General features: G+C 37.4%; 1 long non-coding RNA gene across 1 annotated transcript; it reads right to left on the reverse strand.

Moving 5' to 3' along the window:
* Positions 1–380: 380 nt before the first annotated feature.
* LOC128848630 (uncharacterized) lies at positions 381–7,689 on the reverse strand. Its single transcript, XR_008447087.1, has 3 exons — positions 7,610–7,689; positions 5,719–5,840; positions 381–481 (listed from the first exon to the last, which is right to left on the reverse strand). It is a non-coding gene; the product is annotated as an uncharacterized LOC128848630 (long non-coding RNA).
* Between the last annotated feature and the right edge of the window lie 16,268 nt (positions 7,690–23,957).

Consider the following 23,957-nt stretch of genomic DNA (forward strand, 5'->3'; position numbering starts at 1 on the left):
TGCACATTTTCTCCTAGATCTTGTACAAAAGATTTGTCAATGGCAACTATAAAACCTTTTTTTTGCTCACCATTATTTCTCCATTATAATCCGTTACTGTGGGATAAACTTGAGATGGTTCAGTTTGGGTAAGCACCAAAAAAAAATGTGGAAGCATAGACAATCAGCCTGAAGATGGTTTAGGGATGAATTCCCTGGCTGGGTTTAAAGGGATCCTTGCCTGTGAAAATATTGCTTGATTAGGCCCTTGGATTTTAATCTGAGTTTTGAATAATAAAAAATCATTTTTATTACAAGTATTATATTGTTACTTACATGCTGAACATTGATAAGAAACACTTAAGTGCTATCAAAAACCTGTATTTTATTATTGCTTCAAATCCATTGATCTCAGGAAAAGGGCTCTTCTGAATCTGGTTTTCCTTAGGAGCTCTCAACAGAATCCAGTAAGAAATTACCCTATCGCTTTTCCATACTGATACTTGTGAAAGAGAAGAAAGAATGAAATGGGTTAGAGACAGAGAAATACTTAAAAAATCTATTTTAAAATAACTTTGAAAAAGCAGAAATGCATTCAAGGATCTTCAAAATTAGAGGTAATATGCCATATGCCTTCCAAAAAACAAGGCACAATAGAGTGCTGCCTTAATGACTTTGACTGTACCCTGTTGTGTCTAGGTACAGTACTGGAGGACATATGGTACTATTCATTCCTCTATGTGAATTTCCTGGCTTTTATTCTTTTCTGTCATTTTGTTTTAATATCACTTGTGATCTGAATATGCAAACTACTATTGTAATAAAAATGACTGTGTGGAAAACCCTCTGAATTGTCCTGGCTATTTTATTTCTGTTCTCATCTGTAAAATTTACTAGGGGGCTTTATCCAGCATAACATCCAAGTTTCTGAACACACAGGCTCCAGGGCCTCCAGAGACTAATTTAGGAACTGCTGCAGCCACTTGGCCTTAAAGAAGAACAGCACAGTTTTATGTAAGATGTTGCCTCGGCTTTGCTAACACATGTGTTGAGACTATGATTCATGTTGGCTCTGCTTCAATCTGTCAGTCTGTTCGTGTCCAGTGCTTAACTGTGGAAAGGGCAATGTTAGCTATTATATGTGCCCTTAGTCTTATGCTAGCCAGGCATCAGAGACTTAGGACACATACAATGTTGAACATCTGAAGACTGAAATTCTAGTTTGTTTTACTAGTCTCGAAAGAAGGGCTGGGTGAAATTTTTTGGCCAAAACTTATTTTGCTGAAAAATGCACACTGGGGTTGACTGAAACTTTTCATTAACTTGGGTCAAATTTCTGGACAAAAACAAAATTATGAAAAATCAATGGTTCTTATTTTGGGTTTTTTCTACATTTCTGAACTTAAATACTTTACTTTTTCAATTCCAAATGACTCTTGGTTTCTAATTTTACTTTTATTTAAAAATGTAAAAAGCCTCAAAAATGAAACAAAAGATTTTGTTTTGGGTCTAATGAAACATTTTGCTTGACCTGAAACAATTTATCCTCCTCCCCCAACAACAAGAGAAATGAAAAATCGGTTAGTCTCATTGTTCTACTCAAAAGTTGTTTACCCAACATTTATTTAAATTTAGCCCAAACAATTTATTTCTCTCTCTCTCTCTCTGTATCCCTATATGGGAAACAAATATTTAATAATGGGCTCTATAAACTAGAGAAAATTATAGCATGATCCAAGATCTGGAAGCTGAAGTTTGACAAATTCAGACAGGAAATAAGGTGTACATTTTTAACAGTTTGAGTAATTAACCACTGGAACAATTTACCAAGGCTTGTGGTGGATTCTCCACCAATGAGAATTTTTAAATCAAGATTGGACATTTTTCTAAAAGATCTGCTTTATGATTAATTTTGGGGAAGTTGCCATATTTAGTGCCTTCAAAATCACTTGTGGAAGGCTATAATTGATTTAATTATTGTGATTCTAAAATAATATATTCTCTTCTTGACCATGCCCTGACAGTAGAGCTTGCTGCAAACACATAAACACTATGCACAAACAAAATAACCCTACTAGGGGGATTATAACCATTTATTTACAGTCCAGTAAGGAACAACATTTGGCCTTATATTTACGATTTTCAGAATTACATTACTCAAAAAATGGCCAATTTTGAACTCAGCTATTTCTATTCTATTTCTCCTTTGAACATTATTCCCATGAGACTTTAAAATGACCTTTTCTTTTTCAGAAGGTAAGAGCTTGACCATTTGACTCCTAAGAGCTGTAGAGAAATGAGGTGGGTGACAAAACTTCTGTTGGGAGAGATACAAGCTTTTGGATCACACAGAGCTCTTCTTTGGGCCTAGTAAAGCAGATACTCCTAGCATCACAGCTAAATGCAAGGTGGAACAGATGGATAGTTTAGCAAAAGTTAGCACATATTCTAAGGGACCATTCAAAGTTGAGTGGCCCATTAACACCGCTGCAGTTAAAAGACAAAGAGAGGGGGTTAGTGGATTACAATTTGTTGAATTGAGCCATAAATCCATTGTCTCTGTCCAGTCTATGATTTTTAGTATCTAGCACAGAGTTATGCATTTGAGCTTGCAGGCTCGTCTTTTGAATGTGTTGTGCAGGTTTCTTTTTAGAATAAGTCAGACACAGAGTGATTGTTTTGTGAAAAGTGTTCATCCACAGGAGATAGGGTGTTTTTGTGTTTTATCATTTTCCTGTGTGAATTCATTCAAGAGTGATTGTCTGGTTTCACCCACAGTTATTGGGGCATTTAGAGCACCGGATGAGGTATACTACATGTTGTGACAGGCATGTGTAGGATCCATCGATCTTGAAAGATGCGCTATGAGTGGGGGTTGCATCTGTTGTTCTGGCAGGGTCTGATGCTGTTTTGAGTTGGTCTGTCCTGGTCTATAGGGATCTTGCTTCTGATGAGGAGCTTGGAGAGATTGGGAGGTTGTTTGAGGCCAGAATTGGGGGGTCCAGGACAAAAAAAAGCTTTCAGGATGGGTTTCCCATTGAGTATGGGTTGTAGCTGTTTGATGATACCCTGTATGGGTTCCAGTGTGGGGTGGTAGGTGACAACTAGGGGTGCGTGATCCGGGGCAGGGGGGATTTATGTATTGAAGCAAATTCTCTCAGGGTATTTGGGTGGTCCATTCCATGATGTGATCTACTTCTTTGGTAAAAGGCGTCCTTGTTTGGTAAAGATGGTTTTAAGTTTGTTAAGGTGTATGTCCTGGGATTACTCCTCAGAGCATATTCTGAGATATCTGAGTGCCTGGCTGTAGAGAACAGATTTCTTGGTGAGTTTGGGATGGTTACTGAATCTATGAAGGTAGGTGTGGTGATAAGTGGGTTTCTTGTATATGCTTGTCTGCAGGGTTATATTGTTGAAGCTGATTTGCTAGTGTGGGAATGTTCCAGAGAGAGTTTAATAGACAGGTGGGAGTTGTTGAAGTTGTGATTGAAATCTATGAGGGAGTTCAAGCCATCTGTCTAGAGGATGAAAATATCATTGATGTATCTCAGGTAGATCATTGGTTTCATAGTGCATTTGTCCAGAAATTCTTCAAGGTGGGTCATGAAGAGGTCGGCATAGTGGGGAGCTATCCTAGTATCCATAGCTGTTCCCATGCTTTGGGCAAAGTGTTTATTATTGAATGTAAAATTTTTATGGGCGAGGCTGAAATAGATGAATTTGGCAATGTGATGGGGTGGATATCTGAGGGTTGGCCATTGTCTTATAAATATTTGGAGGAAGGCAGCTATGCCATCGGGTTTGTGGAGGAAGTCAGTTATGTCCGGGAAGAAGCTTGCCCTTTGTGTGGTAAGTGGTTGAAGAAATCTCACAGGTAGTTTGTAATGGACCCAACTTCATCAAGCATTTAAGCAGAGGATTAGGTCCATCCATATCCAGCAAAGGACATGCTTGAAATTTCACTGAAGTCAAGGAGACTTTAGCACATGCCCAAAGATAAACACATGGTTAATAAACACTTTGGTAAATAGAGGCAGCTTGCCAAACAGAGGCCAGTATGCATGCAGGTTTCAGTGCACAAAAAAGCCAGATCATGCCACTTTTACCCATGCTGAGTAATACCCTACAGTGCAAGTAATGTCATTGATTTCAGTGTGAATACAGGTGGCAGAATCTGGTTCAAAGCATGCACTTAAGTATTTGTCTGTGGAAAAATACATACATGCAGACCCAGGGTCTGAAAATTAGCCCCTTATGTTTCAGAGTCTTTAGAACATCCTTTAGACTAGCTGGAGCAGAGCTAGAGAGCAGAGATGAGTGGTGCTGATTGCACTTTGTTACAAGAGCGATTCTGATACCACCAAGCATGATGGCTTAGTATGTGCAGTTGCACTGAGAAAAAAACAAAACATCAGCATTCTCCTTGTGATTATGTGTTGATGATGGCAGCTGGTGTAAGGGATGGCTGGAGCCCTGGCCCCGTTCTTTAGTTTGCAGACCTTTGGGGTCCATGGTGCACCTCCTTGCAGAGTAGCCCTTCCTTTTCCCTAGAGTGTTATTAAGCGCTATGAATTTGCCCTTCTACTTCGTAAGAAAGTCAAGGTAGGAGAGACTTTTCTCTCTCACAACCAGAAATTGGTCCCATAAAAGATATTACCTCACCCACCTTGTCTCTTTAATATCCTGGGACTTGAAACAGCTAGAAATGCATAGTAGCAATATGCAGTGTAAGGCATAGGTCAGAGCTAGAGAACCCCGTTACCACTATACCAAAACACAATTTTCCATCATTGGTGTATCCATGCAGTACAGAATTTGGCCCTTATAAGGGTACCAATGTTCTACTTGGAATGCTGGGACTTAAATGGGATTGTAACAAATATATGGGGCTAGAGTGGAGGCGTGTTTAGTGCCATACATGTGGTATAATAGTACTGAAGTGATTCTTCAAAAAAATTACTAATAACGAAAATCTGTCACCTAGCTACTGAAACTTCAAAATACACTACCTAATTAGGGCCCAGATTCAATAAAAACTGCATTACACAAAGCCCTGAAAAAAATTAATTAACTAAAAAAAACCCCAACAGGATTTGCTATACTTCAGTTTGTTTTAATATAAAGATTATAAATCTTTAAAAAAAATCCTCTTAAATCTCAGAATACACACTGAGTTATAATATTGCAGAGATGAGCAAGAAGCCAATCCACAGGAGATGGGGATTAAATCAAAAGGGTACTGAATTAACTAATACCGTTTTTTAAAAAAAAATCTCGTTTATTCCTTAATTCTAAAATGCCAAAAATATTGCAGATATTCTCCTACAAATATGTAAGATGAATAGCCATTTCTGTGATATATTGTGCTTGAGAACAGCGTATCTTCACTCAATTCAGATTTCATTAGTCTGTAGTCTGAAGAGATTTTTCAAGCTTTTTCATGACAAATGCATCCACAGTTTCTTTTCCACACACCTAAAGTGATCATATCATGCAAATTTTAAAGTCTTTCATGCCCAGTTTATAGAGTTTCCATTTTCCCTTTGTCAGTTTCTTGCTGATGGCCAGTCCTAGACGGTTTGCTCACACTGAATACCAAGTGAGATGGGTCAATTTCCAAAGAGTGCATCTAAACACTCACTGGCAAAATGATTGTCCTCTTAACTCATTTTCTTTAGTGCTCTCAAAGCAACACATTAACTATTTTAGCAGTTACTGTGCAATATAAGAAAGTAGTACCTTTAAACAAAGAGTTTCTTCATCGAAAACTGCTGTTTTGTCAAAGCTGAAATGTATCATGTAAATGTATTGATTTTGATGAAACCTTTGATAGGAAGGTTTCTCAGGTCCAGGTGGCTCTTCTGGAAAGGGGAAGAGAGAGACATTGAAAATCTGATCTTTTCAATCTCAAAATGGACGTTTTGACACAATGCCTTTTTGTGCAAACATTCTAAAGGTTTTGGTTTTGTTCAATGGGAACAAAAACAAAAATGTCAAAACCTTGAAAGTTGCCCTGAAACAGAATAGTCATTCTCTGGCCAGCTCTGGAAGAAAGGCAAATGTTGACCACTACTACTTGACATTTTATTGAAAGTTTGGTCACCATCTCTATCCATTTATGATGGCTACTTGTAACTTCAATATCAATGACAATGGAAATTCTTCCTTCAGTAGTATACAGTAATATATACCAATAATAATTGATTATAGTTACAGTAGAACTGCACAGTTACAAACACCAGAGTTACGAACTAACCAGTCAACCACACCCCTCATTTGGAAGTACGCAATCAGGAAGTATGCGATCAGGCAACTGGAAGTACGCAATCAGGCAACGTCAGAGACAAAAAAATATATATAGTACAGTACTGTGTTAAATGAAAACTACTAAAAATAAAGGGAAAGTTTAAATTGTTTTTACAAGGTAAGGAAACTTTCTGTGCTTGTTTCATTTAAATTAAGATTGTTAAAAGCAGCATTTTTCTTCTGCATAGTAAAGTTTCAAAGCTGTATTGAGTCAATGTTCAGTTGTTTTGTTAGAGCTATGAACATTTCAGAGTTATGAACAACCTCCATTCCCAAGCTGTTTGTAACTCTGAGGTTCTACTGTATTATGCCGTGAGGCTCTTTATATGTTTATATAATGGATAAGAAATTGGCTGTGGGAACAGAAAAACAGGTATTCCTTTCATTTCTCTGTAGATCATATATATTTATCACTAAAAATGTTGTATATAGTAAAGCAATACATTATCTACCCAGCCACCCTTGACATTCATATATGTGACATTCCTAAGTGCCTGGTCAACAGGCCAATATAGGTTATATATACTAAATGCATAAATATGCTCTCCCTTTTGATTTTATGCCCTTTGAGGAATGGACTGTCTGCTAATGTGTCTGCTAACTCAACAAGGTGGGCCTTTAGGTACTACTGTAATGCAAATAAATAATCACCACTGCCAAAACATACCCTGACAATAATTCATTATGTAATACTAATAAACTAAAAGAATAATGCATTATTACACTGTTAATGTTTAATGAACCTGGTCATTTATTTGCTATTTATAAATGTTTTATATGATTCTATTAGGTAAGGCACTACGATATTCTTCCACAGAATGTGCAATAAACTATTTCACATTAGAAAGAAAATGTCTATATGAGAACATTTTGGCTGAGCTGAAGGCCAGTTTCATGCAGGAAACACCAACTTCCAGATATATTCTTCTCTGTGGTGTGATTACTTTATCTGTCCCTTTATTAGCAGATGCTAAAATAGCAAAACTTAGTTCCAGGAGAATGGATCTGTCTACAGTTGATGGAAATTGATCTGCTGAAGATGAGATGAAATAAGACATACTTTACGAAATCAAAACTTGAAATGTGTCTCCCCTCTGCCACCCCAAGTATCACATTCCTCTTCTATTATGTCCTGGCCTGGGATATTATATTTTATATCCCAGACTAGCTCATTTTAGTCTTCTGGACGGCAGCACTAGTATTCTGCTAATTCAGTTCACTACTTTTCCACTCTTCCTGTAATCCATCCATGATTATATCTATTAATCCACTTATAATTTTCAATCATAAATTAACCTGAAAAATTATAAAAGCAAGCTCTTACCCAGTAGGTTAAGCAAGAAAATGATGCAGAGGTTAGTATGTTTATAGCTGGATCCTCTATTTACCAATGCAGCGATGAAAACATGTAATCTCTACAGCAAAAGCTGTGATTCTCTGCCAGCTGGCCGACTGCCCTAATTGGGGGGGAATAGCAATGAATGAGGCTCAAGCAAATGGCCACCATCTGGGTAAAGCTCAAGTGAGCTTGTTTGGACAAGGCTCCAGGGTCGAGTAAATGAAATGGACTTCTATGTTAAGATGCATCTGTGAACGTATAATTCCTCTTTATATAAAACCGGGCTTTAGTCAATGCAGGTGCAGAAGGTTGGCAATATTTCTAAAGTAGATATAATTTAGTGATTTTTAACGATGCATATTGTGTGTATAAATATCCATATGAAGCCCATCTTTGAAAACATAATTGACAAACAGGAAGGCATTATTTTAAAAAAAAATTCATGAGTAAAAAGGAAAACAGCATGGGGAAGTCATATCAAAAGGTACCTTTCTACTAGGCTTATTAATACATGCTGATTTCCTCTAGTTCACTACTTTTATTGATACAAAATAAGAATGATGCTTTACTATTGTGTACTAATTGTAAGTTTATGTTGCTAAGTGAACGAAGAACAAAAACTTGGGTACTTATAAAACAGGCACATCACATATCAAGCAATGGAGAAGTACCATTTTAAGATCTCGCAATACATTTTAAACATTACTATGTTAATTGAAGTTGAATCTTAGTTATTACTATTGTTTATCATTAAAATACACTTCCCACTCATGCAAAACATGACTTCTTCACAGTCTATGCATTGAAATAAGGGGAGAGTTTGATTGTTGTGTTTCTTTATCTGATGCAAGAAACATGCACTTAAACCTAAGTACATGTCTAAATCAATATCATGCATAAGTGCTGTCCTGAATGGGAATCCTTCCCTGAATCAAGGTCTTTGTTAGCACTGATATTGTCAAGGTTACTGTATCATTTGTTCCAGTATCTAGACTGGTGAACTCTGGATTGTAATGTACTGGCTTGTATGTATGAACATCGTTTCCCTTTCACAAAGGATCAGACCTGTTTCTACTTCCCAGCTATTGCCTGATAGTAGGTAGACTTTTTCTTGTTTGATTAATAACATTTCTTTCCCCTCCCCCCACACACCCTCCTTTTTTTCCCCCCATAACGGTTTCATAATTGGCTCCTGCATGAATATCCCTCATTTTCAATTGTGTCTGTATGTGTAAGAAAGACACCAAAAACCTTTGCCACAAAGCATTGCCGTTTAAAAATGCATTAACCCTCTCACAGTAAAGACCATTAAAAACTTCATATTTGACAGCTTTGAGGACACTGATATTTCCTATTTTTAAAATAGGAGAAAACTCTGGTAATCTCCGCTGTTTCTGTTGTAACCTCTGGCAATGCTTGACATTTTAATGGCAATCACTGTAGGCCTTGCATCTGCTAGTTAGCAGGAGCAACTTGTGCTGGCCCCACAACAGCACTGGAATAAATGCAGGATAGATTCCCATTTGCTCTCTGTCCTGTACATTGCCTTTTACTTTGTGCTTACAACACTTCATAACTACATTGGAACTAACCTTTCAGCGTATGTCTAGATAGACAAAAAGTTAACAGTTCTGTCTGCCAACTAGAGGCCAGACATTATAATCACTCAGTCATGCCCCAGATGGATTTGCCATCTATACGCCCTACGCATTAACAGAACTAAGGCATAAGCTGCGACTCTTGTGGCTCATAGGCAGCAACTCTTTCAGGTGAGATAAAGGGAGCCTCCCTTTGATTGAGCCAGTGGGAGCTGTGCTTTCTCAGCTGGAAGTCACTCTTTGCATCTTGCAAGAGTGATTTAAAATTATTCCTTTGAGGGCAGCAGGGGTGAAGCATTTGTTTGGGAATCAAGCAGATGCCCCTCAAAACTGTACACTTCCTTTTAGATTCCAGTTGCCATAACAACTGTACAATACTTTTGCTCTCAAACAGCACTTTTTATTATTATTAGCAGGTTTGCACTCCAGGAGGAAAGCTGATTTACTTTCCCTGAGGAAACTCACCATACGACATTTAAAATGTCAGAGCGAGAAGAATACAAGCTGGAACTATAAAACCATATTCGAAATAAAACACCTTATGGGAAACTATAATGGCAAATGCTGCTTTTGTAACAATGATCACTGTCGTTCACATTGAATTTAAGGGGAATTTTGTGTGTAATGATCACAAGATCAGAACTTTATTAGCCACTGGCAACAGAATGTTTGGAATAGAATTCAGATTTCAAGATCATATTTTGGCCTCTCCTGCCGATTATAACTGCATGTCTATATAAAAGTATTGCGCTCTTAAAAAGTCAGCCAAAACTTTTTGTCCTTTTATTCCCATATGGCAGGTCATATTTACACAATGTGTTGCCAGCTTAAGTTAATGAAGAATTTAGGCTTTCCGCTAGTAAAAATGGTAATACTATAATGTCACAAATATATTTTAGCAGTCTTTCTCCAAGTCAAAGTAGTCAAAAGTGTTTGTTTTAACCTGTGAGAAGCTTTTACTTTACAGAAGTCATAGAAAAAGAATCTGTTACTGGATATTAAAAGGGGGAAGAGTCTACAAGCAAATTATTTCTTTGTAGTATATTTATCCTTTAATGTGCTCCAGCACAGCAAAATTGTGTCCTTGAACTAAGGATATGAAATGATACTATTAAGGGAGACACGGCAAACCTAGACAAAGAAAGTCATTTATTTTCACTGACCCAGCTGGTCAACTGAATTGAAGTTCAGCACTACAGAATCAAGCATTGCCATCATATCTGTAATTACTGCATCAAGGAGACTCAAGGAATGCTCAAAAGAGGAGAAACAGACCTTCACATTATACAAGGAGACCAAAAAGTGAGCTAAGGAGGAAAGTATCATTTTCACATTGATACTTAACAATTGTAACTTATGGATAGGTGCTATGGTTACATTATTTGATGCATTTATAGCGCAGTGTTCACTATTAAAAGGTCAACATTTTGCATGTACTAGGTATAGGAGTAAATTGCAGCATCACAGATACTACTTTGCAGTAACTACTGGCAAACTGACTTTTTAGTATCAACCAATGTCTCGTGATTTAGTTAGAAATGGAACATCACCAATATCTTCATGTTCACCTTCTGTGTATGGACAGGACATAGTTCCCAATTGAGTACTCGGGTCTAGGAGGGGGTATAGTCTCAGTTGGGTCCTATTTTACCCCCTCACACTAGTGCAGCAGCCCATGTTTCAGTAGTGGCCCCTACTGGCTGGAGTATGAATTAATGTGTTCAGTCTACAGGAAAGAAAAGGCTATAAGGCATATTATCTTGGAAATTATTAAATTCTGTGGATCTCTTCAGTGACAAAGGTCTGTTCTAGAACCAACTGTTTACAACATTGTCAATGGAAAGACTCCCATTGACTTCAGGACACACTTGTGCCACAAAAACTCATGTAAGAAGTTAAAAAGGAAGTAGACTAGTGAGTTACCTGTGTGTATTTAACATCTGCAGAAGCTAACCGTTGTCAGTAAAGAATAATGACAATCAATCCAGACCAACCACTGATTGCATCTATAACGGTGCCACATAATTTTAAGATATGCAGTGAAAGTCAGAGAAATATATATTTATTTATTTAAAAGGAAGAGGGTCTTATTTAATACAAGCACATTTCATTTAGACTCAGTAGGGAGAGGATACTAAATACATATCCTTTAATTGTTAGAGGACACTTACACAAACAAGTCTACAAGAAATAAACCTAATTACTATATAATTAACTTCAAACTGCATAAACAACAAAGGCATGATTAGATAATTATTATCTCTTCAGTAAATCCCATTGCCAGTAATAGGATCCAGAATGAAAAGAGTGAGAGTTAAAAGTAGACGTTCCATTTGGGAAATGTGTGTGGGCATATATTTGACATTTAAAAATATACTGACTGCTAATGGACAAGATGCCTTCATAGTGTGCAAGTCACATGTTTCTAAGTAGCAACTTCTTATATTAGCAATGTAATTATGTACTTGCAAAGGTCTTTTCTCATGCTCTGTAGCACTTTACTTTACTAGCATCCAATTAAAAATTAATGGAACTTCTTGTGGCTGGTGGAGTAAGGTGATCCTTTAAACATTATGTCTCATGGTGTAACTCCCTCCCCCCCCATAATGTTACCAGTTTTTGAGAATGTGGCTTATAATGGAAAGACTGACATTACTTTAATAAAAGCACAGGGAGCAGGCTCTAAAATTCACATAGTTGTTGCTTACAGTTTATCAACATCTAGTTGTATGCTATGATATGCATAATATAATCTCAAAAGGTACATTGAAATAAGTTTCTATTGAAATGAAAATTAAAGATGTATGCACATCCCTCATGGCCTGGGGTGGATCTGTGGCACCCTGCCTTAGTTTCCCCTAGGAACTCCATATCACAGTCCAGTAGTAATTGTAACCAGTCCTCTTCTGGGGTCCAGTTTATTTAGCCCTTACACACATGGGGCCTCCAGGCCTCATCTTCAATTCCATGTCTTTCTCCTTGAGTCATGAGTTCCCAACCCTTTTTCCCCAAAGCTGGGTCCAGTCCAGTCCCTCTCCATGAATCAGGAGCACCATCCCCCACCACAAAAAAAATCTCTTCTTCCCAGAGCAGCATTCAGTTCAAACTGTCCCATTATTCCCTGCAGCACTCACCTACAGCTGCTTCCGCATGAACTCCTTTTAAGTTCCACATCGAGCACAGATATTTGAGGGCAGAGCTAATTGGACAGGCCTGGCTAACTGTCCCAATCCCTCCTGGACCTTAAAGGTGGAGGCTGTCCTGTTACAATGTATTGTACATGTTAACCCATAATGCCAAAAGACATTTCACAGGCAACTTTCAATTTTGAGATTCTACCTCATGCAAGGATCGTTTTGTATAACTTAAGTTATTAGAATATATTGTATTGCTTTTGGTAGTAACATTTTAATATAATCAGCACAGGGAATGCACACAGCCTCTCTTTTCAGAATTGCTGCCCACCGGCAACTCTCATTAAATGGAGTTGGAGCTTCTCCATACCTCTGAAAATTAGGCCTTTAATTTAATCAATGAAAACATGGGTTCTACCCAAGAAGAGTGACTTTGTAAGAGCGGCACTGTGAAATTCCACGATCATGTGTCTCCCCTTCAGCAGCTCAACTTGGCCATCAGAGAGTGAAGTGAAACTGTAAGGTTTTCTATCTTGGGCATGATCTTCATAAATAAGGGAGCCAGAATAAAAATTGCGCCTCAGCTACATCCATGCAAACCATGGTCTTCAGATCTTTCCCACAATGAAACCTTTCCAAATCCACTTAAGTCTAATGTTTAATGTCTCTGCTGGTCTAAGCAAGTGTGTTACTTTTGCGCTGTATTCAGCCTGCAATACCTTGATTATTGGGTTGATATGCAAGATGGAAAGAACTCAATTGTTAATGTTTGAGTATTACAAAACTTGACACTGAGTATTAGAGCCCAGGATAAGTTTGAGTTTGAAAAAAACAAAACAAAACATAATTTTACGGGCAAGCTGAACAAATCTGATACGTAAATCAGTAAAACAAAACAAATCAAGAGAGATCCCACAATGCCATGTTTTACAGTCACTTTTCAAGCGTGCACTTGAAGAGATGAAATTACCTGAAACTAAACAATGCCAATACTATGTTGAACCAGAGACATTTACAGCAGTTTGCCTAATGCGAGACTGAGGTAGAATGCATGAAAGATACCCTCTTAACTGGATTTCTCTCTCTGAGCACGCTTTGTCCTTAAGTGGAAGATCTGTAGCTTGCTTCAAGAAAAATGGAATAATTGAAAGATAAACTTCATGGTCTGCATAATTTTGTGATATACTGGACTTTATTGCTCAGTACATATCAAATAACCAATCTGATTCCACACAGACATGAGTAAACATCCCAACCTTTTCCCTCATTAAGTATCTTTATGACAGATTATCTGTTCACTGCCCAGTACTCCCCACATACTAGAGCATAACTTAATTCTTAATTGGAGAATTCATGATTGCACCTGAGGCTATGAACTTGTATAAAATTGTTTCATTTTAGTTTATTATCCGGAGTACAATGCGTCAGATCCTCCACCAGTTAGCATTATGCCACCCATCTTTTACACTAGTCTTGCCTAATGGATAGGGAATAATTAATATGCTTCTAATAATTTACTGAACTGTGACCAAAACAATTTAAATACAACTAACCAGGGAGAAGATGCATGGATGTGTCTATGGCTTACAATCTGCTGCATGGAGTGTGAATTATAATGCCTAATGAAGTATCAGAGGGGTAGCCGTGTTAGTCTGAATCTGTAAAAAGCAACAGAGGGTCCTGTGGCACCTTTGAGACTAACAGAAGTACTGGGAGCATAAGCTTTTGTGGGTAAGAACCTCACTTCTTCAGATGCAAGTCATCTGAAGATGCCTAATGAATTATTTACAATGGTAAGAAATGAGCTGGGAATGGCATCAAGCCATGGGACGGTCACAGTGTTTTAGAACTGTGAGAGGTAGGGGTTGTTGTTGTTTTGGGGTAGAGGGGGTGGAGGGTTAGAAGGGGAGACCAACTGGCTGGCAGGCAAACCCTGTCTTTCTAATTTAAAAAGAGTTCAGAGAATTCAAAAGCCAAGTTATAGGGCTTGCTCATTATGCAATTTTCACCATCACTTGCCATGAACCTCACTGACCACCAACTGCCTAAGTGTGTGGACAATGGAAGTAGCAAACTGGAATCAGTAGAAGCAAGAATGTAAAGACCACTTACTTAATCAGCACTCTATGTAAAATGATGGGGCACACACAGTCCATGAAGTGATAAAAACCCTTATACATATCTCATAGTGTTGTCTCATCTAGGCTTACCCATCTTCAGACGTCCACCTCTCTATTATACACACCTCTCTTCTACACTCAAACTACTGTTGCTTTTTTTCTGTTCAATAAAGAGAAGTATCCCACAGAGCATCACTCTCCCGACACAGTATTACTGTTAAGTTTTCCGGAAAGTAACAGATAAAGTAGTTTTGACCAGCCCAACATCCAGCTCCATTGATTGCTGTTACATCTGTGTAAGGAAGGACAGAATTGGGCCCCCCGTGTTTTTACATTTTTGTATTTACACATTTATAAAATGAGGATATCCACCAAGAATTAAGCGTATCTTATGAAATTTAAAATTAGCATAATTTATACATATTAACAAAATGGGCTCCCTTCCCAAAATACCAGCTGCGCAATGTTAGTTTTTTGCATTATTTAGTAATAAGTATTATTGCCCACTGTGAGCCTGATTCGTCTTTCAGTTACAATGGTGAAATGCAAGATTAACTCCCTTGAAGCTCCTTGGTTCAGAAATGTCAGCTTTGCACCAGTCTGCCTAGGCAAAGCAGATGTAATGCCAGCCTCTCACATGCATGGAGGATTTTCCCATTAGAGGGAGTCTCCAGTCAAAGAGAGACAATGATTCTCAGAGGTTGTTCCTAAGAGGAATGAGATATTATCCTGGCGGATCACTGTCACTGGAGTGGTCTTTTGGGGATAAACCTTGATGGAAATGGTTTTACCATCCCAGGAAACTGAAGTCATCAATATTCTGCACTGAGCTGAAACAGATCTTTTAAATTTTGCAGGTTTTTTGCAAAAAAAATGAGCAAGCTACCCTGCCAATAGCCCAGCAGTTTGGACACTCATAAGGAAAACCCAGTCCCCACTCTGGATGGAGTCCAGTTTGTCAAAAAAATTTCCAACAAGGTCTACTTGGAGAGCATAGGTTAGGGTAGTCCTGAGGCCTCTGTTTCTAATAATCTCTGATTTCGGGTTAATTTAATTAAGCGTCTTCTCATGTTTGCCCTAAATTCATTTGTCATCTTCTTGGTATCTCTGCCAACTCATATACTTCTGTTTTAAATGGTCAGTGAGGTACAAAGGAAATAAGCGTCTCACATTATTATGTAGCCTGTGCAAGAAAGTGCAAATACCTGTTTACAGTCTCAGCTCCACTTATTTAATTATCATTGAAAATAGTGGCTGTGTTATTCAGTAGGGCTATCATACCTACCCTGCTCCCCCTTTTCCCCCAGTAGACACACACTAATAAGCGTAACTGCCTATGTTCTCATGCTAATTACTTGTCAGAAGTTTACATTTGTTAGAGGCCCAATCCTGCTTCTTGAATAAAATCACTGGGAACAGGAGATGGCTACTGAAGTCAGAGGCAGGAAAGGGAGGAAGAATTTGAAACAAAAGGTGCAGTTTCACTCTGGCATTTAGGAGGTACATATTAGATAAATCCAAGAAACAAAACTACAATAGGAGGCGGCTTCCCAAAGAATTAGAGGGTCACAGAGTGTTTCACAAAGGCTATTATAGGTACCATTACTAGACAGGAACTTCAGGCCTGTGCCCTGATTTAAACCATGTATTTGTGAACGAACAGCTGTTCACGAGGACCACATTTTTCAAAGAGCATTGGGAACAGCAAGGTATTTCTATTGTTGTATAGCTTTTTGAGAAAGGCTACTTAGCATCTTTTCTGTGACATGCTGGGATGCTTAAAAAAGTTAAAACTGGTCGCTGTCCTTTTCAACTTTTACAATGTGGTTATTTTCCTTAGTTCCAAACTTATGAAGTTATCTGACATTTTATATCTACTCACACACACAAAATCAGCATAGATTCCAAGATAATCAGGCTCTAAAGGTCACTATCCTTCTAAAATGGCTAGTTATAAACATTTTGGAAAAAAAACCAACACATTATTTCTAATCAATATTGGTCATGCTGTGAAAATGGACTAAGTGCAGAACCTTGACTGATATTACTTTTTTAACTTGAGAAAATTATTAATTATTAAAGAATAATTCTAGCTCCTATACATACAAGTATGGCCTGGATCTCAAACAACAAAGTAGTGAAACACCAGAAAATAGAGATTTGTCAGGGATTTTTCACCTTTGGATTTACTGAAAGGTTTGAATAAATTGTCTGTTATTATATTGAATGAACAATAGATTTTTCCCCTGTGCATTATTTTATTTATTCCCTGATGCATAGTTTGTGGGTTGCCGTAGTATCAGATTAAGGTGAGTGTACGAGAAATAAGTCAAGATAGAATGATATATCCTTGAAAAACAAGACAGAAATATGAAGGTATTTATCCTGCTTTCAAAGTATTTGCTGGTTACATAAAATATACTAACATCAAATAGGTTACTAACTAATTCCACTGTTTTTCCTATTTCATTCTACAGTACATCTAATATAGTAAAAAAAAAAAAAAAAGGTATTACCTATAACTCCTCCTTGTCTCCACATAAAGAGATCATCCCAAAGCATACAGTGAATGTTCTTAAGTATTATCCTAGTTCTACAGATATTATTGGATTTAGATGTATTTAGCCATTTTAAGTAGCACTGTTGATCAGTTAACTCATGCGATTAACTCAAAAAATTAATCACAATAAAAAAATTAATCACCATTAATCACAGTTTTAATCACACGGTTTAAAACATTTCAATTGGTATTCTATTGTTTAATGTTTTGGATCTTTTTCTACATTTTCATATATATTGTATTCTGAGTTATAATTGAAATCAAAAGCGTATATTTTGATTACAAATATTTGCACTGTAAAAACAAGACAGCGTTTTTCAATTCACCTCATACAAGTACTGTAGTGCAATCTCTGTTGTGAAAGTGAAATTTACAAATATAGGTTTTTTTGTGGTTGTTACATAACTGCACTCAACAACAAAACAATGTAAAACTTCGGAGCTTACAAGTCCACTCAGTCCTATATCTTGTTTAGCCAATCGCTAAGACAAACAAGTTGGTTTACATTTACAGGAGATATTGTAAATAAGAAGAGGGCAGCATTATCACCAGAAAATGAGAACAAGCATTTGTGTGGCACTTTTGTAGCTATCATTGCAAGGTATTTACATGCCAGATATGCTAAACATTCGTATCCCCCTTCGTGCTTTGGCCACTATTCCAGAGGACAGGCTTCCATGCTAATGATGCCCATTAAAAAAATAATTCATTAATTAAGTTTGTAACTAAACTCCTTGGGGGAGAATTTTATGTCCCCTGCTGTTTTACCTGCATTCTTCCATATAGTTCATGTTATAGCAGTTTCAGATGGTGAGCCAGCACATGTTATTCATCTTAAGACGACTTTCACTGCAGATTTGACAAAACAAAGAAGGTACCAATGTGTGATTTCTAAAGATAGCTACAGCACTTGACCCAAGGTTTCAGAATCTGAAGTGCCTTCCAAAATCTGAGACGGATGAGGTGTGGAGCATGCTTTCAGAAGTCTTAAAAGAGCAACACTCCGATGCAGAATTTACAGAACCTGAACCACCAAAAAAGAAAAGCAACCTTCTGCTGGTGGTATCTGACTCAGATAATGAAAATGAACATACATCAGTCCTCACTGTTTTGGATTGTTATCAAGCAGAACCTGGCATCAGCATGAATGCATGTCCCCTGGAATGGTGGTTGAAACATGAAGGGACACATGAATCTTTAGCACATCTGGCACGTAAATATTTTGTGACGTCGGCTACAACAGTGCCATGAGAACACCTGTTTCTCACTTTCATGTGACCTTGTAAACAAAAAGCGAGCAGCATTATCTCCTGCAAACGTAAACAAACTTGTTTATCTTAACGATTGGCTGAACAAGATATAGGACTGAGTGGACTTGTAGGCTCTGAAGTTTTACATTGTTTTGTTATTGAGTGCAGGATGTTTAAAACACACACACACACACACACCCACACCCACACCCACACACACCATTTTTAAGTTTAACTTTCATGATAACAAGATTGCACTACCGTACTTGTATTAGGTGAATTCAAAAATACTTTTTTTTTTTAACATTGCAAATAATTGTAATAAAAATAAAGTGATCATTGTACACTTTTTATTTTGAGTTGTAACTGAAATCAATATATTTGAAAATGTAGAAAACATCCACAAATATTTAGATAAATGGTATTCTATTATTGTTTATCAGTGCAATTAATTGCGATTATTTTTAATTGCGCAGTTAATCAGGATTAATTTTTTTTAATCACTTGACATCCCTAATTTTAAAGTATTGAGAATAGATGTTTAAACTGGTGATCTTTCTCAAGCATGAACTTTTTAAATGTACCCCTACACACATTTTGGGTTGAAATTTTCCATGTCTGAAAAGTTCTCTCTTGAAAGGTTGTGTAAGATCCAGGAGGGGAAAAAATGAAATTTCTCCCCATATTTTTTGTGGGAAAATAACTCAAAAACAGCTGATAGTTGAAACTTCAAATAGATGTGAAATCCTTCACCAAGGAGAATAGTATATGCTGTGCTAACTTGGTTGTTTTAAATCCATTGCTTTTCGAAATTCCGAACATGCAGTAGAAAATAGCTGGTAGCTGCATACTTAGAATGAAGCTACCTCATCTTGTATCAGTTATCAGAGGTGCAGTAGGTAAGTAACACAAGCTGTTACTTCACTCTGTCCTTGTCTACTTTTCTTTACACATTCCTTTTTAGTATAAATCCTTATTTTAGTAAGGTTTCAGAGTAGCAGCAGTGTTAGTCTGTATCCACAAAAAGAACAGGAGTACTTAGTAAGAAATCTCTGTTTTCTAGCAGAGAAAGATGACCAGAGGAGTTCCCCAGGAGGTATCTGTTTCGTTTACTTAGTGAAAAATGTCAAGTTTATATTCCATGAATCTATTCATACACACACACACACACACACACACACTTGCCATTTCTTGCAGCAGAGCCAAGAGCTTCCTTTATACTTTCTGGTTTGCTGTTAGAAGAGAAGAAGAAGAGATGGCAAGATTTGAATACTGCTCTGGAAGAGGAAGAATAGAAGTGAGTCTTCCTTTTTTTGATGGGTGCATTGCATTGCATCTGAGCTCTTATAGTTTCATAGAGAAAGGGAAGGGCCATTTCTTGGTGTTCAAGCAGAAGAATCCTATTACTAAAATTAATCCATGTGAATTTGGTGCGGGGATTAAAACATAGGAGATGGCTTGTCTAGGATAGTAAAATTTAGTGGAAGGTATTCCCTAGTACTGAATGAATACTTTGATATATTTCACCTCTTCTTGGTGAAGAACTTGTAGTATTCTTGAATGTATACGCTATGTGAAATCATTCACCAAATACTTTTGGCAAATACCTCTAGGGTCTGTAGATTATGTATGCACAGTTCATTGAAAGTATTAGTATGTGAAATTCATGCTATGCTAGTTATTCTTGACTGGAGACATTGGACTAGATTCACTCACATAAGTTAAAATGGGTTTTCAGTTAATTTGCAGTGTTAGAAGTAAACAGAGCAGCTTCATACGAATCTGTCCTATAGGTGATATGAGCAAGACAAGGTGTGCGTGTGGGGGTGTAATATCTTTTATGGGACCAATTTCTGTTGGTGAGAGAGACAAGCTTTCCAGCTTTCACGGAATTCTTCTCAAAAGCTTGTCTCTCTCACCAACAGAAGTTGGTCCCATAAAAGATATTAGCTCCTCATCCTTGTACCTCTAATATCCTAGGACCAATACAGCTACAACACTGCATACCACAGATGATATGTTGCCCTTCTCTTCCAGATCGAACACAATTCTTAGAATCAGGTTTTTGGCATGAGTACTCAAGTTTAGCAATTCAAAATCCACTTGCTGTGAACATTTTCTCACTTTCACTTACAGTTTGACAACTCCATGAATGTTTCCCCCAACACCTGTTAAAATGCCTGCATAAGCATGAAGGTTTGGCACTCATGAGTTAATGATCAAAAATTCAAAGCTGGTATAAGCATTGATTGGAACACAGTTCTTCTGGGATTGACCTTTGAAGTGTCAATCAGCATAGTCCTAGGTCTTTACAGGAAAGATTGCTTTCAGAGATGTTCCTTACAGAGAGTACAAATCCAAGATGACAGCACAGGCTGAGTTTGAGATCTCAGGAAAATAAATATCTATTATACTTGGTGAGCTCTTAAACATCTGTACTTAAGGAGTTTCCATGCCTTCCTCTGAACTGCTTTCATCTGCAATCTGGTCCCTTTTTATTTCCTGCTTTTGGAATTTATCAACAGCTTCAGCCGCTCACATTGCTAAATCTTAGAGTGATTTCTCAGACACAGAACAGCAGCACATATTTTACATAGGTATAAAATCTGCTATCGCAGCAATTTGTATTAACATTTTAATATGAAGACTAAACAGGTATACTGAATCAACCACATAATGCATCCCTGTTATTTGCCTTTCAAGTTGTCAAACTGCTCACTCATGCTTTTTATATTTGTTCTGCTCTCTGGCCAGGACAGAACTGGTGCTTCAAATTTCCTGAATGTGCAAGATTTTATCATAGATCTTAAATCACAATTCATATATTTTAAGACAGATGCCAAGACATATTAGATATTGGTGCTATTGCATGTGAAATGATCCCAAGTTCCGAGGGAACAACTTAGGTTATATGACAGAGTATTCATGCTGCAAGCTGTCAAAATATCTTTTCCATTTTCTATCCATAGGGGTGATACCACAAGGTCAACTGCTATTTTCTGAAGTCTTGCTTCCTGGAGGCAGAACTTCAAGAAAGGAAAAATTTGTGCTGTAGGTGAGATAAAAGGATGTTGGAAAACAGAATGTGTCAAGGGTAGGAGGAAGGATGTGGATTTCATTGCATTCAGAAATACCTGCACTACTAGGAATGACAGACTTGAGTAAATACCTATTTTATTTAACCTGCAATAATGGACCCTCCTGGAAGATTTTGTTTAAAAACTAAAGTTTAAGTGAAATTCACAAAGCTGATGTCTGTCTCTCTCCTTCCCCGCCCTCCCCCTCCCCCAAGTTCTCTTCTCCTAGAGATGGTGGCTAATTCACTTTTTTGGGGGTAAAAGTGACAATTTTCTAGATATCAGTGGTATCTTGGGTACAGCTGATCAAAAAAATTTCAACAAAACAATTTGTCATCTGAAAATGCTGTTTTGTTGAAATCTAAATGTTTCATGGAAACAGACAAAGTGGGTGAGGTATTATTGTTTACTGGACCAACTTCTATTGGTGAGTATCAAGTTTGAGCTACACTTCACACCTGAGACTCTCTCATTACCTTTCCTAGACCTAAAGAAGAGCTCTGTGTAGCTCAAACTTGCCTCTCTCACCAACAGAATTTGGTCCAATAAAAGATAGAACCTCAGCCACATTGTCTCTCTAATATCCTGGGACTGACATGGCTACAACACTGCATACAATTATGGAAACATCAATTTCAACAAAATTTGGCAGGAGAATTACTGAACAATTTGAAATAGAAATGGAGTGTTTTGGTTTGACTTTGTTTTGTCTCTATAATTTTGTTTCATTCTGACTTTAATGGTTTGTTTCAACTTTTACTTTTTTTTTTACATTTTAATTTTGTTAAAGCATATATGTAACATACACATTTTATATTAGTATGTTTTGACTTGAAGAAAATAGTTTGTTTGGTTTTTGTTCCAATCTAGGTTGAAAACCAAATCTTGAACTATTTTGTGGAATGGAAATTCTGAAATATTTTAAATTTGAAAATATCAAAAGGATCTTATCAATTTCAAAGTATTGGAATTTCCCCTGGAATGAAAATTCCATTTTCTGAGCACATCTAATCTTGGGGTACAATTAACTTTAGAAGCTAAGGTAACTCTGTGTCATATGCATGGGGTTTAACTAATTTCAAAGTTTGGGTTTAAGAAGGAATTTCCCCCAGGGCACATTGGTGTGAAACTTGGTGGCATAGGCACAAACCTTCATCTGGAGCAGTGAGTCTAGATTGTGTATTTGGATAAGGTTTATCATGCAGCACAAAACCAGGGTCTTAGCACCAAAGGAGCGATGGCCCATAGATGTTCAACTTCCACTGTCTTCTGTGTTTCTACAATATAAAGGTAATAGGTAAATTGTCATCAGGCTAGCTTAATATTCTTTATTGTTTAAAGCACAGGCACTTTGAGGGGCAAATTTTAGCTGATTCTGTGCAGGTGCATGAAAGAAGGGTGAGAGCATAGTGAGCCCATCTGCAAGCTCTTCTGTGCACCCTAACAGTCGGGGCAGCTATAATCTGGCTGTAGATACACCTCTACCTCGATACAACGCTGTCCTCGGGAGCCAAAAAATCTTACCGCGTTATAGATGAAACCGCATTATATCGAACTTGGTTTGATCCGCCAGAGTGTGCAGCCCCACCCCCCCGGAGCGCTGCTTTACTGCATTATATCCGAATTTGTGTTATATCGGGGTAGAGGTGTATTATAGCCTATGAGAGGGCAGGCATGAATGCTTAGCACTGCAAGACGTACCAAATGGGACAGGTCTAGGTAGGGCAAGGGCGGAGCTGGTTGCCCCGTACCAAAGCAGTAACAAGAGTTGCTCCTCAGACTGCTTCTGCAGGTTTACTGTCAAATCCTATCCCCACTGCAGTGAATTATTATTATTATTATTATTTTAAATGGGATTTTACCGTTGCCTTTACTAGAGCCAGGCTTCCATCTGTATTTCCTTACAAAGGCATAATGTCTCCAGCCACTGAAGTTGCTTTATTGGTGCATCCACTACCTCTCTACACAGTCATGACATTCAAACAAACAAAAAACCAACAACCAATCCTTCAGTAAGGTGATGACCTAAAAAACTTGTAATATGCTTACTGTAATGTTGGGTGTTATGATTCCATAATCAGTTCTATCTTATTTATGCTAAAACACTGAATAAGACTCATTTATAATTTACTAGGATGCTGACAGTAATAAAGCCCATGAGATTTCAAACATCTATAATGAAATTATGAATCCTTGATATTTAAATGACAGCTCATTTATACCTCAGTCAATCAACTATTGCACATAGTATCTTTATAGCTCTAGAGAACCATGCAGTTAGCCATGCTAAGAACATCTGAATATTTCGGGGTGGGGAGGGATAGACCTATTAAATAGTAGATGTTTTGTGACACACACACCCTTTTTTTTTTTCCTGTAAAATAAATGTATATTTTTGTAGGCAGCAAAACAAAAGGTAAATAGACCCGTTTCTGGTCACACATGCAAAAACTGAATAATATAAAAAACGGAATCTTATTCTCTGCTTCTATCAGAACTATAATGGACCATATTTAAAGGCTGTCAGCAAGTAAGATTAGATTGCTCCCAAAACACTATGAATTTTTTCCCCAATGTGACACTTTCAAAAATGT

Source organism: Malaclemys terrapin, chromosome 14 (assembly GCF_027887155.1).
Source record: "Malaclemys terrapin pileata isolate rMalTer1 chromosome 14, rMalTer1.hap1, whole genome shotgun sequence".
Taxonomy (NCBI): Eukaryota; Metazoa; Chordata; order Testudines; family Emydidae; genus Malaclemys; species Malaclemys terrapin.